This window comes from Anoplophora glabripennis, unplaced genomic scaffold (assembly GCF_000390285.2).
Source record: "Anoplophora glabripennis isolate ALB-LARVAE unplaced genomic scaffold, Agla_2.0 scaffold348, whole genome shotgun sequence".
In the NCBI taxonomy this organism is placed as follows: Eukaryota; Metazoa; Arthropoda; class Insecta; order Coleoptera; family Cerambycidae; genus Anoplophora; species Anoplophora glabripennis.
The window spans coordinates 415,862-430,358 of NW_019416574.1; the positions used below are offsets into that span (position 1 = coordinate 415,862).

At 32.1% G+C, this 14,497-nt stretch overlaps 1 protein-coding gene across 3 annotated transcripts in view; it reads left to right on the forward strand.

Annotated features, from left to right (window-relative positions):
- LOC108910223 (harmonin) overlaps positions 1–14,497 on the forward strand; it is a 207,594-nt gene that overhangs the window by 177,365 nt on the left and 15,732 nt on the right. The window lies entirely within an intron of this gene.

Genomic DNA, 14,497 nt, shown 5'->3' on the forward strand with positions numbered 1-14,497 from the left:
TGAAACCAAATGTCGTCTACATCTATATTTTACAATTTAGGCACAAGAAACTGGACAATCATTTCGCGATAGTGACCACCATTAACTGTTACTGTCTTATTAGCCACATTTTTGAAGAAGAATGGTCCGATGTGATCCGCATGTGGATTTTCTGACCCCCAAATGCGATAATTTTGCCATCGCTGAAGATGATTTCCAGCATCCACTTGTTGTTGGCCGAATTGATATTCACTTTCAACAACGAACTGCTTCAATGTTTTGTGTTGAACGACTTGTTGAAGGACGACCAGAGTGTTTAAAATCGCTAATTGACCGAGCCTGTCTAAATTTTTCAATTAATTTATTCACAGTTCATGAAGAAAATGTTATTCCCACCATATTTTGTACAAAAATTGCGAACTGTAACTGCCAAACCTTCATTATCTTAAAAATGAAAAAGCATTGTTCTTTCATGTAACCCTCCATTTTTAATAATCCTGAACTGAACACTTTACCCCACAAATGACGTAAAATTTAAATTTCGCCTGAATTTTAGAACATCCGATAGAAGTCAAAAATTAACAGAATAATTTTTAAATATCAATATCAAATGAATAAAAATAAATATTTCTTATATCTTCAGAATTGTTAGTGTAGATCATCATCAATACAGGTAATTATCACGAGCATCAATTGCAAGTGTTCCCCGTTCCTTTGATGACTAAACGCCTGCTTATTTTAAGTCCATTGTAAATGCAACTCGGCTTTGCACTATGATAGATCATGGACTGTTTCATCCAGAAAATATTCTACATACTTTTATGATCAAAATGATGTCGATCTGTTTTGGCCAGATTATCCAGATATTATTACATTATATCGATTAAGCCTTGTCGCTTTATACATATAAGCCTATAGATTGAAAATTTTAATTGATAGCTTAAGCAGTGTTTTGGTACGTTAATATGTAACAGTCAACTACCAGACAAGAGAAAAAAAACTGACTTAGTTTTCAAACTTTATTAGGACTTAGATCGTAGTTATTTCATCAAACAATACCTACTTATTTGGCAAGTTCCAATTCTTGCATAGTTGAAAACACTAGTGTAACGGGTTTGTACTTCATGGCAGCTAAAGAATTTTCACAAAAATATTCTCCCTCTTTACAGACGAGGTACAGCTCGAAAACTTGCTTAATACTACCTCCCGACTTTTTGTAGTAAAGGTAGTTTGCAAGGTTCAATCTGTTTTTATTTTATGTTTTCTTGCCAATTGGAAATAAAATTTGTAACAAAGTGATTTTCCAACACCCCACATTTGTGTTCTTTTTATTTTATTTTATGAATAAATATGATGTACCGCACCGTCATTCATTTTTGGCATTTCAAACACCATCCGTCACCGCGCAGCCGATAGCTGGCAAATTCACACCGCGATGATAATCATACGCCAGTCTTCTACCTGCCAGCGAAGGAATCAATCGTGCCGAGACGAGGGACTTAGAAAATAAACAAATTTGGAGAAGTCAGTTCATCTCCAGCCGCCGTCAACACCAGTCCAGTCCGAAGACCGCTGCAGTAAGTTAGGTTCCACGCATATTCAATGCGCAAGTCTCTTGAGGTGACAAGAGACCTGACGAGGTAATTGTACTGCAGAGTTAGTCCTGTTCCAGCGTTCCGACCGACCAGACGTGCCCAGGAAAGAAGTGAGTCAAAGTTAGGGAACATAGGTAAAGACTTGGCCGCTGTCCGTTTGTATTAATCATAGCTTCTCTTTTCAGTATCCGCCGTACCACGACAAGGAAAGATGCACTGTTGTCTCTGTCCGGTGCACTGGACCTAAACTGCGAGTTCGGCTTATAGGATGTTGTCTCCCCCTTTTTCTGTCCTATGAGTTGAAACGCAGGTCGTACCGAACCGCCGACATACGACAAGGAAGGGTGCATTGTTGTCACTGTCCGATACATTCGACCTAACTGCGCGCTCTGCTGATAGAATGTCGTGTCCCATTTCCTTTCTGTTCTATGAGTGGAGACGCAGGTCGTAGTTAATCTCGTTTCTCTTTCAGGTACGACGTGGTTGGGTGTACTGTTGTCTCTTTCCGGTACACTTAACCTAACTGCGCGTTCGGCTGATAGGATGTTGTCATCCTTTCCTCCCTTTCTGTCCTATGAGTTGAAACGCAGGTCGTAACTAATCATACTTTCTTTCAGAGATTTTCTGCCAGCCGCCTGCCAGGATTGAGGAGCCCCGCTGTTACTGTTTTATTGCTTTTGTGTAAAGATAGTAGCCAAGTCTAGTCTATAGTTATTGATTGTAGCTTTGCTTTGCTAGATCGCTTCCTTCTTTCTGGTATCTGCACTACCGCTTACCGCCTTAACCGTTCCGCTAGTTCTGCTGTGCTTTGCTTTCGTCAGGTTACCGGTTAACACCGCACCGCCGTTACCGTTTTCCGTAGTCACCCTGTATATAACCGTAACCGTTTAGCAATAGAGTAGAATAGTGTAAATAAGTAAAATTGGACTGAATAAATGTAAATATATTCCAATTGTGTGACTTTTATTCCTGTGTGAAGTCTAACTCTCTCTAGACCCTCTGGACATACCCGCGTAGTGGTGTTTCTGCACTAAAAACAGGAACTGGCGCCCGAGGAAACCGCCGCCGCTCAGGCGTCATAGTGACAAATAGACGTCACAAATTAATTAAGAGAAAAAGATTTATAACATTTAAAAGTTACTGGTACATTTTTGACCCCAACTGTTGTTTTGAGATTTACATTTTTTTACAGATAATAAATAGAATGTATGATTTCTCTATAATAAACTCTCTTGTATATAGTTTTCGAAAATAACACTACACATTATGATAAATTAAATACGTTTACCCTATTAACAAACAATCACAGAAAATACTTGCGTTTGATGTCCATACAAAAGTATACTTCATACACTCCGTACGATATTTGTTGAGATAGAATTCCAAGAAGACCCCTGCATCACTTTTTTTTAATTAACCGCATTCGACACCCGAGGTAAAAAACGTTGGCGGAACATTTCAAAGCACGCCCTTGCCGCGGTAAATTGTTACAGTTGTTGGGATAAGAGAACTATGTTGGCTTATTCTTTTCTTGGAATTTTATCTCGACAAATATCGTACGAACTGTACTTCTCGACGGTTCATACACATTTATAATGTTGCAGCTACGAAGTCAACTTCACTCCCGTTTTGGAGAGTGCCGAATCTGAGTTTGAGATCCGTGGATTTTCTTATGAACTCTCTGTCCGTCCCTCCTATTTTCCGTGATAATCACAAATATGATGGCCACGACTCTCCTCAACACTCACAACTCCCTCCAACGGACCAAAACTACCCCTAATTTGATTTTATAAAATCCAACACGTTAACCTCCCACTTTCGAGGGTGCTGATCACGAATATTGGGGTCACAATATCATACAACCCTTGAAAAATCGTGCAACCGCTAAAATCAGATTGAGGGTAGTTTTGTCCCGTTCTACGGAGTTGCGAGAGTTGTGGAGGATCGTGATCATCATATTCGTAATCAGCACCCTCGAAAACGGAGCGGGGTATAGAGTTCATCGCTGTTGCCCAAAAAAGGGGGTGGTTTTGGCCAATTGCGGGGTATGCAAGCAATAGGGGCGAGGATTGGCTTCATAGCTACAACAAATACTTCCCAAAATAAGCGATTATTTGCATTCTTTCACTAGTATGTATTAAGTTACAAAGTGTTCTTAATAAATTATTAAATAATTAAAAAATTTCAGCAAATCGCAAGTTTTAGGCATATCGAATTAAAGAATCTCGAAACTTAAAGAAATAGCAAGTTCAAAGTAGATTGCCATACAAGAAAACATTTAGGAATGGCCTTATATATTATAAATAGCCTATTTAATAATTTATCTCGTGTAAACATTTTGTTCTTTTTTTCTTTAGGAATTATATTCTTTAAATATCCGAGTGCTACATTTTGATGTAACGTTTCATAATTTCATGTCAGCATGTAACACTTGATGTTTGATAGAAATTTTAGATACATACATTGTTGATACATCGATACATGTGTCGATATAGATCTGAATGTGATGGAGCACTTAAGTGTCTTAGGAACGTCTCTTTTCTGTTTCTTTTTTTGTTTGTGCTTATTGTTGTTTTTCATAGAATGCACTATTTGCGAGTAAAACTCCAAAAACTTAATCGTAAACAGTGAATTTTACAAAAAGAAAAAGTTAAAAGTCTATCCCACTTTCTAAAAAGACAATTTTGTTCAAGGAACGATAACTTTTATTGACAGTTAAAATCCCTCAAACCCTCTCTTAATTCCGATCCCATTGGTTAGTTTTTGTTCAAATTTTACATTAACTGCTTCTAGAAAACTACACTATATCCATTTTAAAATATTCATTGATTATTATTATTGAATGATAGAATAAACTATGTTTCATGCTCAATATTTGAAAGAGGTAGAATCCTGTTTTGAAGAAAAATGTTTTTTTGTTTTTGAAGAGCTATTGTTACACCAATTAGCAATATAGCTCGTTTTAGGGCGGTTTTATTCTATATTGATATACTAATAAATCAGTGAAACGTAATTGAATACAGAAGAAATTTCTGCAATAAAGAAACCAACTTATTGCATATTTCACATATTAATTGCCGAATAGAATCTTATTCAGATTAGTTCCACTAAAAACTTCATTACAAATAACAATTTATTACATGCGCAATAGGTTATTCTTCAGTCCCAACGTGGTACACAGAATGCAAATCCAGTCAGTTCTGGTGGCAAAAAATTCCCATGGTTTAATTAAATTTGTTCACAGTACTGTGGGGCAATAACAGTTTACTATGCAATCATTGGTCGATGACTTTCAATTCAATTTATATAATTTGTTCTGTATTAACGATTAATTGTTATGACCACTTTTGTTTCCATATAGCGCCGAAAAAAATAGATGCAATTTAAAATTTAGTCTACATCAGGATTAAATTTAAATTATCTAAAAATATATGAAAATTACATGTTAATATACTGGCTGATTCACAAACGGTGATCAAAAATGAAACTCGTATTCATTGGTGAATTTTAAGGAGTCTTTCGTATAAAGTTTTTATCTAGGATGCTTCGTTAGAAAGATACGGGGTATTAAACTTGAAAATATATTTTAAATTTTTTTAAATAATTTAAAAACTAGTAAGTGAAATAATTTGAAATTGGGTACATGCGTTTATGTAAATATTATGCAAAATCTGAGGCCTTTTTCTAAAATTTAGATGCTCCAGTGGCAGAGATACAGGGTATCGATGGTATATTTTTCTAAATAAAATAGTACGCCACTGCTTTATGGTAACAATCAATTTTCGGATTCGTCTCTCAAGTTTTTACAAATTACTACTCTCTTATGTTTTTCGCAAAAAACCTTATTTTCGAGTAAAACTTAAAAAACGAACTGAAAGCACCGGATCTCAATTGGATTTCTTCTTGTAGGGTGCTGTTAAACGGCTGGTATATAGTGAACAAATTAATACATCTGAGCAGTTAGAAGAAAGAATAAATAATGCTTTTCATCAGATTCAAGCAACAATAAGTTTCGAACAAATTACATTTTCGTTACTAAAAAGATGTCGCGCCTCTAGAAGTATTGTATCATTAAAATGATGACTATTGTTATTAATTTCTTTATTTGATTAAATAATCGAATGAATAGTGTTTGTCATGTCATTTAAGTTAAATTGTTTTCAGTTCGTTTTTTAAGTTTTACCTGAACATCTGGCCTTTTTCGGAAAACATAAGAGAATAGTAATTTGTAAAAAATGTTGACATAAATACGTGTGTCCAATTTCAAATTATTTCACTTACTAGTTTTTACATTATTTAAAAAAATTAAGATTTTATTTTTAAGTTTAACACCCTGTATCTTTTTAACAAAGCGCCCTACATAAGAGTCCCTTTAAAATTCACCAAAGAATACGAGGTTTCATTTTTGGTCACCGTTTGTCAATCACCCTGTATAATATGTTTAAGATAGCAGAACGATCAGTAGTGTAATTCTGAGGTTTTCACTGATAGTACTTTCCAGCAACTCTTATTACTTTCAAGTTGATATGCCCATTTATTAATTGTTAGCCTTCATTCTTCAACATATGCAAGATATGGATGTAGACAACATGTGGTTTCAAGAAGACAGTGCCACATGCCATACTCATGATTCATTTCCTGGTCGTGTAATTTCCCCTTTTGTTGATCAGAATTGGCCGCCCAGATCATGCGATTTAAAGCCGTTGGACTTTTTTCTTTGCGGTTTTTTGAAGTATAAAGTTTATGCCAACACCCTCGCCTTGAAAGAGAAAATTGAACGAAATCAACGAAATTTAGCCGCATTTATACAAAAGGTGACGGAAAATTTCGACAGAAGAGTGCCCATGTGCCAGCAAAGCCATGAAGGTCATTTACACGATATGCCATTCCATACATAACCCTACAATGTATACTTAATGAATCAATAAAAAATTACAATTTTTAATTGAAAACCAGCGTTTTCTAACAAAATTACTTTTTGTGAGAATTTTGGAACACTCTTTATACACTTTAAATACAGAAACTGCAGGACTAGATTCATTACCAAAAAATAAGTAGAGTTCTATAAACTTTTTCCTGAGGGACGTGGTATTTGAGATACAGTGTTCAAGTTTCCAAAAAATATATTTTTTCTGCCATCTTCATAATGAGCTGACGGAATTGAATAAAATTTACTACAGCATATTCACTTAATTAGACCTTTTATTGAATGTAATATTAACCTCGCGATATTAACCAGTGGCGTACTACTAAAGGTTGTAGAAATAATACTCAAGAGATTTTCATCAAATAAACAGATTAATAAGAATTATAAGAAAAATTCAATAAAACGTAAAAACAAGCTCAAGTATCTCCTAAACGGCTGCTACTATTAAAAGACAACAAGAAAATTTTTTCGATCATTTAACGTAGGTACCTGAATGTAATATTATCTCTAAAACAGCCAGTGGCGTATTTTTTTTCCTTGGGAAAGTGAATCACTGTAGTTTTCATTCAATTCCGTCAGCACATTATGAAGATATAAGAGAAAATATATATATATATTTTTTTTTTGTAAATTTTAACGCCCTGTATCTCGAATACCGAGTTGCGCAGGAACAATGTTTATAGGGCAAACTCTACTTACTTTTTGGCAATGAATCTAGTCCTGCAGTTTTTGTATATAAAGTGAAATCAGTTGTATAGAGAGAAATATCCAGAAACCCGGTTTTCTTTTTAAAGTTGCCTTAATACTCTAAATCTTCGAATTCACACATTCAATATTTATTGAAATAACTAACAATATATCGATTTTTATCTATACTTAATATATATGTATCTACCTAACATCGGCCCCGTGTCTTACGAACATCCTGCAGATATAGAATATATGACATAGGAAAACATACATTAAGATTTAACTGATTCAATGAAACGATAGTATAATTAGTTTAGAGGGCCTCTTGAAAAGAAAATAAAGCAAGAGAATTCTCATTGAGGAAAATGAAAGTTTTAGCAATTATATTACACATCAATCATGCCGCAAATACCTGTCACAATTAGTTAAGTAAATATTTCGTAGGTAAGCGCCTAGTTTATCTGTAGGCCAGCCTACATTCATTGCAAGTAAAACAATACGTGGATCAACTCACCTGTGGATACCGTGCTAAGTCAAACATTTTCTGTGAACGCACGTCAGTTGCGCGCTGCATTTGTTGTTGCGAGTGTAATAAACAAATACATATATAGTGAGTGTAGTCATAAAAAAGAATTATAATACGCATGGAGTGCAATATTAGGAATAATAAACCCCTATTCGTCTTACAGACTTATGAAGTAAGTTGACCGACAAGTTAAGTATTAAATATGTGTACAATATAAATGATATTTTGTTGTATGAATCCGTAGTGCTCATTTTTCGACTTTTAGTGATGTGATGTCAAACTCGTGACCGATCGTATTAATTATACCTGTACCTATCATTTAATTCCAATGCCTACGTAAGTTTATTTTTACGTTACACATAATTTTAATATTCTAAATGGTAAATAATATAGAGGTGTTAAAGATGAAACATAAGTACGTAGTTGTATTTTAGACAGCGAAAAACTTTACTTTCAACTGTTTTCTGCATGTGTATAATAAAAAATAATAGCAAACAAACATTTTATTTGAAATATTATAATGCATTTTATTACCTTTTTACAAATGCGCCTAAAATCTAATCAATTTTTATTTAGCAGTTTGTTTACTGAGATCCAATTTATTTGCTTCTAGCTACAATAGCATGACATAATGATATAATAACTGTGAAAAAATAATGGGTCTAAATTCTTAGCTTTGTGTTCGTAAGCGTAGTAAATACCATGTAATTCTTAAAACATTTCCGTTTATATCAAATTTTATTGCTACTGCTCGCTATATTTCGTAAATTCCAGCCATCCCACGAAGAAATTTAAGAAAACATTGCTGAATTATAATTATGCAAACATCTGCAAACTTTTTCGATTTTATGTTTAAATATTTCAGATAACTTCACAAAATTTAATACATTACCTATTTATGAAATCATGCTAGTAATTCTGCATTTCAAATACCAGTGTAGTAGATATGGGAGCCCCTTTCGCAAACCGTCGCTTCTACGCCTATGACTAGAATATATGTGTACATGTTTAAAGTAACTCTTGTATTTTGAAGCAAATTATATAATAATTACTGCACTTCCTTTTTATTTAATAGTATCTAACAAGAAGAGACAACAAACATAAATAAAACAAAAAATATATAGTGCAATCATTTTTATTAATTACTGATTCAGTTTATAATTATCTTTTATTGATTGCCAGAACACGATTGTAATAAAAGAATAACATAAAATTGAAAATTATTAAGCATATCTAATTTAGTTACCTACTTTGCTAAACCTAAAGTTTTTTATAATCTTTTTAAATTTGTTCATGCCACAGTTGAGCTACAATTTTTATGTTTAATTTACACTTATTTGTTATTATACATATTTTTGAAAAAATCGTGCTTATTCAGATTATGCAATTCTTTGTCTTAACATTACTAAATTCTTTTAAGTTAATTATTATGTAATTTACTCTAAATTCTAAGAAAATATGAAAATTTAATAAGAGTATTTTTTTCGTAAACAATTACTTTAAATACAAAGTTCTAGATATATTTTTTATGTTTGGAATCTATATGCGAATGACTTCTGTTGTTTTCTTATACCGATTGTAAATCATTTTCAATATATTCATATATTTCCAAATTTATGAATCTAGTAAATTGTGTTATATCGCTACCTCTCCTAACAATCACAACCTGAAATTTAATAATTAAATTGTTTGGTAATTTTTCAGCGAAATCTTGATAGTAAAACACACTGATCCTAAATTATATTTCGATGTTCTCAGGACCGATAGTACTCTAATAAAAAAAAATAAGGATACCGTTTGTATATACCTTTTTCCAAAATTGATAATATAGAGAAATATATCCTTTTAAAGCGGAATGGTAGATATCACACCTTTTATGATAAATTATTCATATTGTAAACTCGGATTTAAGACATCAGGACACTAATTTATGCAGTATTAATCAAGTCCTACATCTTTAACAAGGGTTCATTTTAATTTATTTTCCCAATTTTATTCTTTAAACATTAAACATAACATTTTAACATTAAAAAGTTATGAATATTTTAAGTAATGATAATTTCGATATTTTAGCAACATTCTGAACATTAACAATTTCACAATTTAAATAATGTTTTCCTTTTTTTAAATTAATTGGCGACCAAACAATATTATCCTTCCAATTATTACAACACTGACCTTGTCTATAAAGAAAGTTTTAATTATCATTATTGGCATAGTTACTTACTGATTTTAAGATTTTACGCTGTTTTAATATGAAATTATATTAATTTCTGATATCTAATTACTGACAATACTTAACTAAATTTAGTAATATATGATGTCATTTTAACCTGTTAACAACATGTTTTTATTTTACTGGAAATAATAAAAATATAAATAAGTCGTTAAAAATAATAATTTATTTATTTAGTTAATAAGTATTTTAAATCTTCTCGGTTTGAAGCAGTTTGCCGCGTCGCCGTCGCTGCGCCGTCGGGCAGCGATCACACTGTCGTCGCAGCAGCTTTGCGAGGGGTGCAAATGTGGAGTTTATACATCATAGGTGTAACAAATTCTCTCAGATCGACTACGTAGTCTCTGCGTAGAAAAAAATAAAATAGTAAATCGAAAAATTATCCAGGGGCAAAAATCGGATATCCGCGTTTTGTATACGATACAGAACTATATGTACAAAATGGGGACGCATAAAATAATAGTAGGTATATGTGCTAACCTTTGTCACAGTACCAAATGTTTTGGTTCTAATAATTACTCTTTGAAATTTAATAATTTGGCAAGTCCCAATCAAATTTAAATCTAATTACAATGTCATACGAAATTATATTTATAGTGTTTAATTTAGAAAACTGACTTTTTGAATCACGACTTGATTTAACTTTCAAGCTATCTGTCTTGACTTGACTTAAAATCATGCCACGTTCAAGTCATGTAATAGTAGTCAACTGTCAGGTCAAGTCAGCAGTCAAGTTGATTTTCAAAACTTGCTTTATTCTATTTCAGTTTTATATAATTAAAAAATATTAGTGAAATTTACAATAAAGATCAATATTTACAAGACTTCGTGAATTTTAATTGAAATATTTTTCTCAATTTATGAATTAAAAAATAAAACGCGTGACTTCTCTTCCTTTTTTTACTAAAGTAACACACATAAAACTATTAATAGAATTGTACTGGGAATATTTGCTAAAACAACATCTCTAGAAAACTGTCTTCCAACAGAAACGGAAAAAGTTAATGTTGTCCAAACACTTATTCCAACTAGGTTCGAAAAAACGTTTTCATTCTTTTCACATATATATATATATATATATCAGTAAAACAAATTTAAATACAATAGTAAAATAAATGATTTTATACTGATCTTACTTACTGTCTACCAATTTTTGTTTTGTATCTCGAATTATAACATTATAACAATGTCCTTTATCTGTAGATAATTAAAAAACATTTCTTAAATGACATGCCACTCCACCATTAATATACAGGGTTTCTGATACGCGTACATTCGTTGAAGAGAGTGATAGAGGGCGCGAAAGCAAGCAACTTTTATTAAGCATTGATAGTCTAAAACATTACTTTTTAAATTGAAAAAAATTTCCACATGAAGGATTAAACAAAGTTAAAGCCGTCCTTGGCGCGGCAGCCACCTGCACGATATCAAAAATGCTAAAATTTATTCAAATAAAAGTAAAAATAGCAAAAAAATTAAACGAATTACTTACCAATAGACGATATGCTCTAAAAAAATTGTCAAAGCTGTTTCCATGTGCTAATAACCATGCTTCCAAACCACGGTCAAAATTCTGTCACCGAAAAGATCATACATCACATTCACTGAAAACCGTTGCTGGAACCGAGATATCTTTACAACGTGAGGATTTACATGACACCAATAGTGAATGTTGTGAAAATTTAGTCTGCCGCTCTAGTAAAACAACATTCATCAGTAAGAAGCACTTTACTTGTAAAATTCAGATCGTGTCCTATTTAATGTTGAAACCACGGGGCTGAAAATCGTTGTTATTTAATGCCTGAATCCTTATGATAGGGGCGTAATAATTGTTCCCGTAGTACACGCCACTACTGTTAGTTTTATACGCCGGCTAAGTAATATTGCAACACACAACGCCCGTGCACAAGATGCATAGGGTCGGCTTACATTTATGATTAATTTTCTTAATTAATTTTCTCGAAAACTGAAACATTTAGACCATCAGTTGCTTAATAAAAATTGCTAATTTTCCTGCCCCCTTTCACCCTTTTCAAGGAACACACTTATTTCAGAAACACCCTGTATATTGAAAGTAACATACAAATGTAAAACTGTAACAGATGATTAATTGACAAACCTTAAAATTTCAACAAAAGGAAAAAAATCATTAAAGTATTATTTTGTGGTTTAAATTTGTTGATGTAGGATGTGACCGAAATATGTATCACTTTTGGCAAAATTGACACGACACACGACTGATGATTGTATTGTTTTAATTGGAGTAGACTATATACATACAATATTTTCTATAAAATGTCACATTCCTGCGTTATTTTTATGGAACTTAAAATCATGTAATGTAAATTCTTTAGTGCTATTGCAGAGCTAATTGTTCCAGTTGAATTTTTCTGGTTTTGGTGGTTAGGTACACCAATTAAATTAAGTTCATAATATTGTACCGTTTCTGTTCTTTATTCAGCATTTTGAACTCAGCCAGAATGAGGGAAATTATTCCACGATTTTTACCAACTTACTGTTAATTGGCAGTCTTCTGTGGTAAAATATCATGTTATCATGATAAATGTGCAATAAGCACTTTCAACATGAAACTTCTTTAAGTAATTAAGAAACAAATATTTAATTTCACTAGCGTACATAGAAACCGGTGCGGTATGTGTAAAAGAAACTAGTGAAAATAATAATTATGAATAGTAAATAGAGAGAGAGAGAGAGATATGGAAATGATAAAGATAATTTTAATCCCAACCAATTGTCAATTAATAAACGGATTCATTCCATTAAACAATAATTGTTCAAAGTGGATTAAAAAACTGCCGTCTGATATAATTATATAATAAATCTTTAAATTGGATATTGGATTGAAGTAGTTTTTACACAAAACATTAATTGTAATCGATTAAGGTTTAAAATGAATTACTAAAACTATAACCATTTGAAAAAAATAAGGTGGGATATTTTCCTAGCTTATATTTTCATCCTAAAAAATACATGGATGTATTAATTTTTTTTTTTAATGTAATGAAAATATGAAACTCATAACATTCAAATTGTGACGACCCAAGTTCGCATTGAAAGACAAAACAGAAATGCATTGCGACTAACATCTCAAGTCAATGTTTAGCTTGCTTATTATTAATTTATTTCATCAAATACGAACGAAGAACAAGTAGCGTCTGTAGTACGTGAGAACTAGAATAAAAAAAATACTACATTCATCCTTTATAATATCGTTGAAAATAAAGGATACTCAAAAAATTTTATGCAGATTTGATACATTACAAAAAGTTTTTTAACTCCATACGTATACAATTTTTGATGAAATAAAATTATTGGTGAATTTGTTAAAAATAATTTGACACTCGAGAAAGGATGAGCATTAGGACGAAGGAAAATTACTGTTGACCTTTAAAGTAAAAATACTAAAGTAGAAGGGGTGTTCCAGAAAAGGACGATTCTACTCGTAAAAATAATGATTCAACTTTCTGTAACACTTTTTGGAAAATGCAATATGAAAGATGTTACTTAGTTTTAAAGTTCTTTTTCTATTAATATTTCCTTGCTATAACTTTTTTACAATTAAATTGACCACAAACTGCATTTAAAAAAAGAAATCATTTTGCAAAACATTAAAGGGCTTAATTAGAAAAATAGAAAATTGAAACCTTTTATGTGTAATTTCCGAATAATTAAATTGCTTATTAAATATTAAATGTCATTAAACAATGTTACAAAAAGGTACTACTTGCAAATGTTGGTATGTCGCAGTATAAGTAGTAGGATGGTTCTAAAATAGTATCAGTGTCTTCATCGTCATCACTATCTTCCAATGATTGGGGCATGTTATCATATCTATTGCCACAATTTGAGCAAATTATAGAACAGTTGAGCCCTGCTTTTCTACATCAACATGCTCCCCGACATCCTTTCTTGCACGTACAAGAAATTAGTTTAAGAAGAACTTTTGGAGCAGAAGCTTGAAGTGTAGTCAGAGGGACAAGAACATTTTTGTCTTTCTTCCATCCCCATTGATCTGCAAGTTTTTCGTTACCAATCCATTGCTGTACCTAAATTCCTTTTTGTTATAGCCGTAAAGTCTGAGAGGAAAGTATTCTCCAGCTTCTTAATCGGCATATTTTTCTTTAAATACTTTTATAACTTCTTGAAGATTAGGGTTTTTTGCAACACATTAAGTCAATGGTCAACTTTCCCATATCTCTGCCACCGGTTGCGCAAAAGTCTTGATATTATAGTATTTTATGGAAGCTTGACCCAATATTACATACACCAAATTTAGTTCAAATACCTCTATTATTTCAGAAGATATTTACAGTAAATGATTTTTTTTTAATTATTAACACCCTGTATCTTGAGAATGCTTGAGATTTCGAAATAAATTTATATGACAAAGTAGCATTATTTTTCGTTGTACTATCTGCTCCCGAAGTCTCACAGATTAAAACTGAGACACCCTGCAGTTTTAAGTTTCGTACTTGTCCAAATTGTTACCTCATTTAAAAGTTCTGTAAGTTCTGTAGACTTAC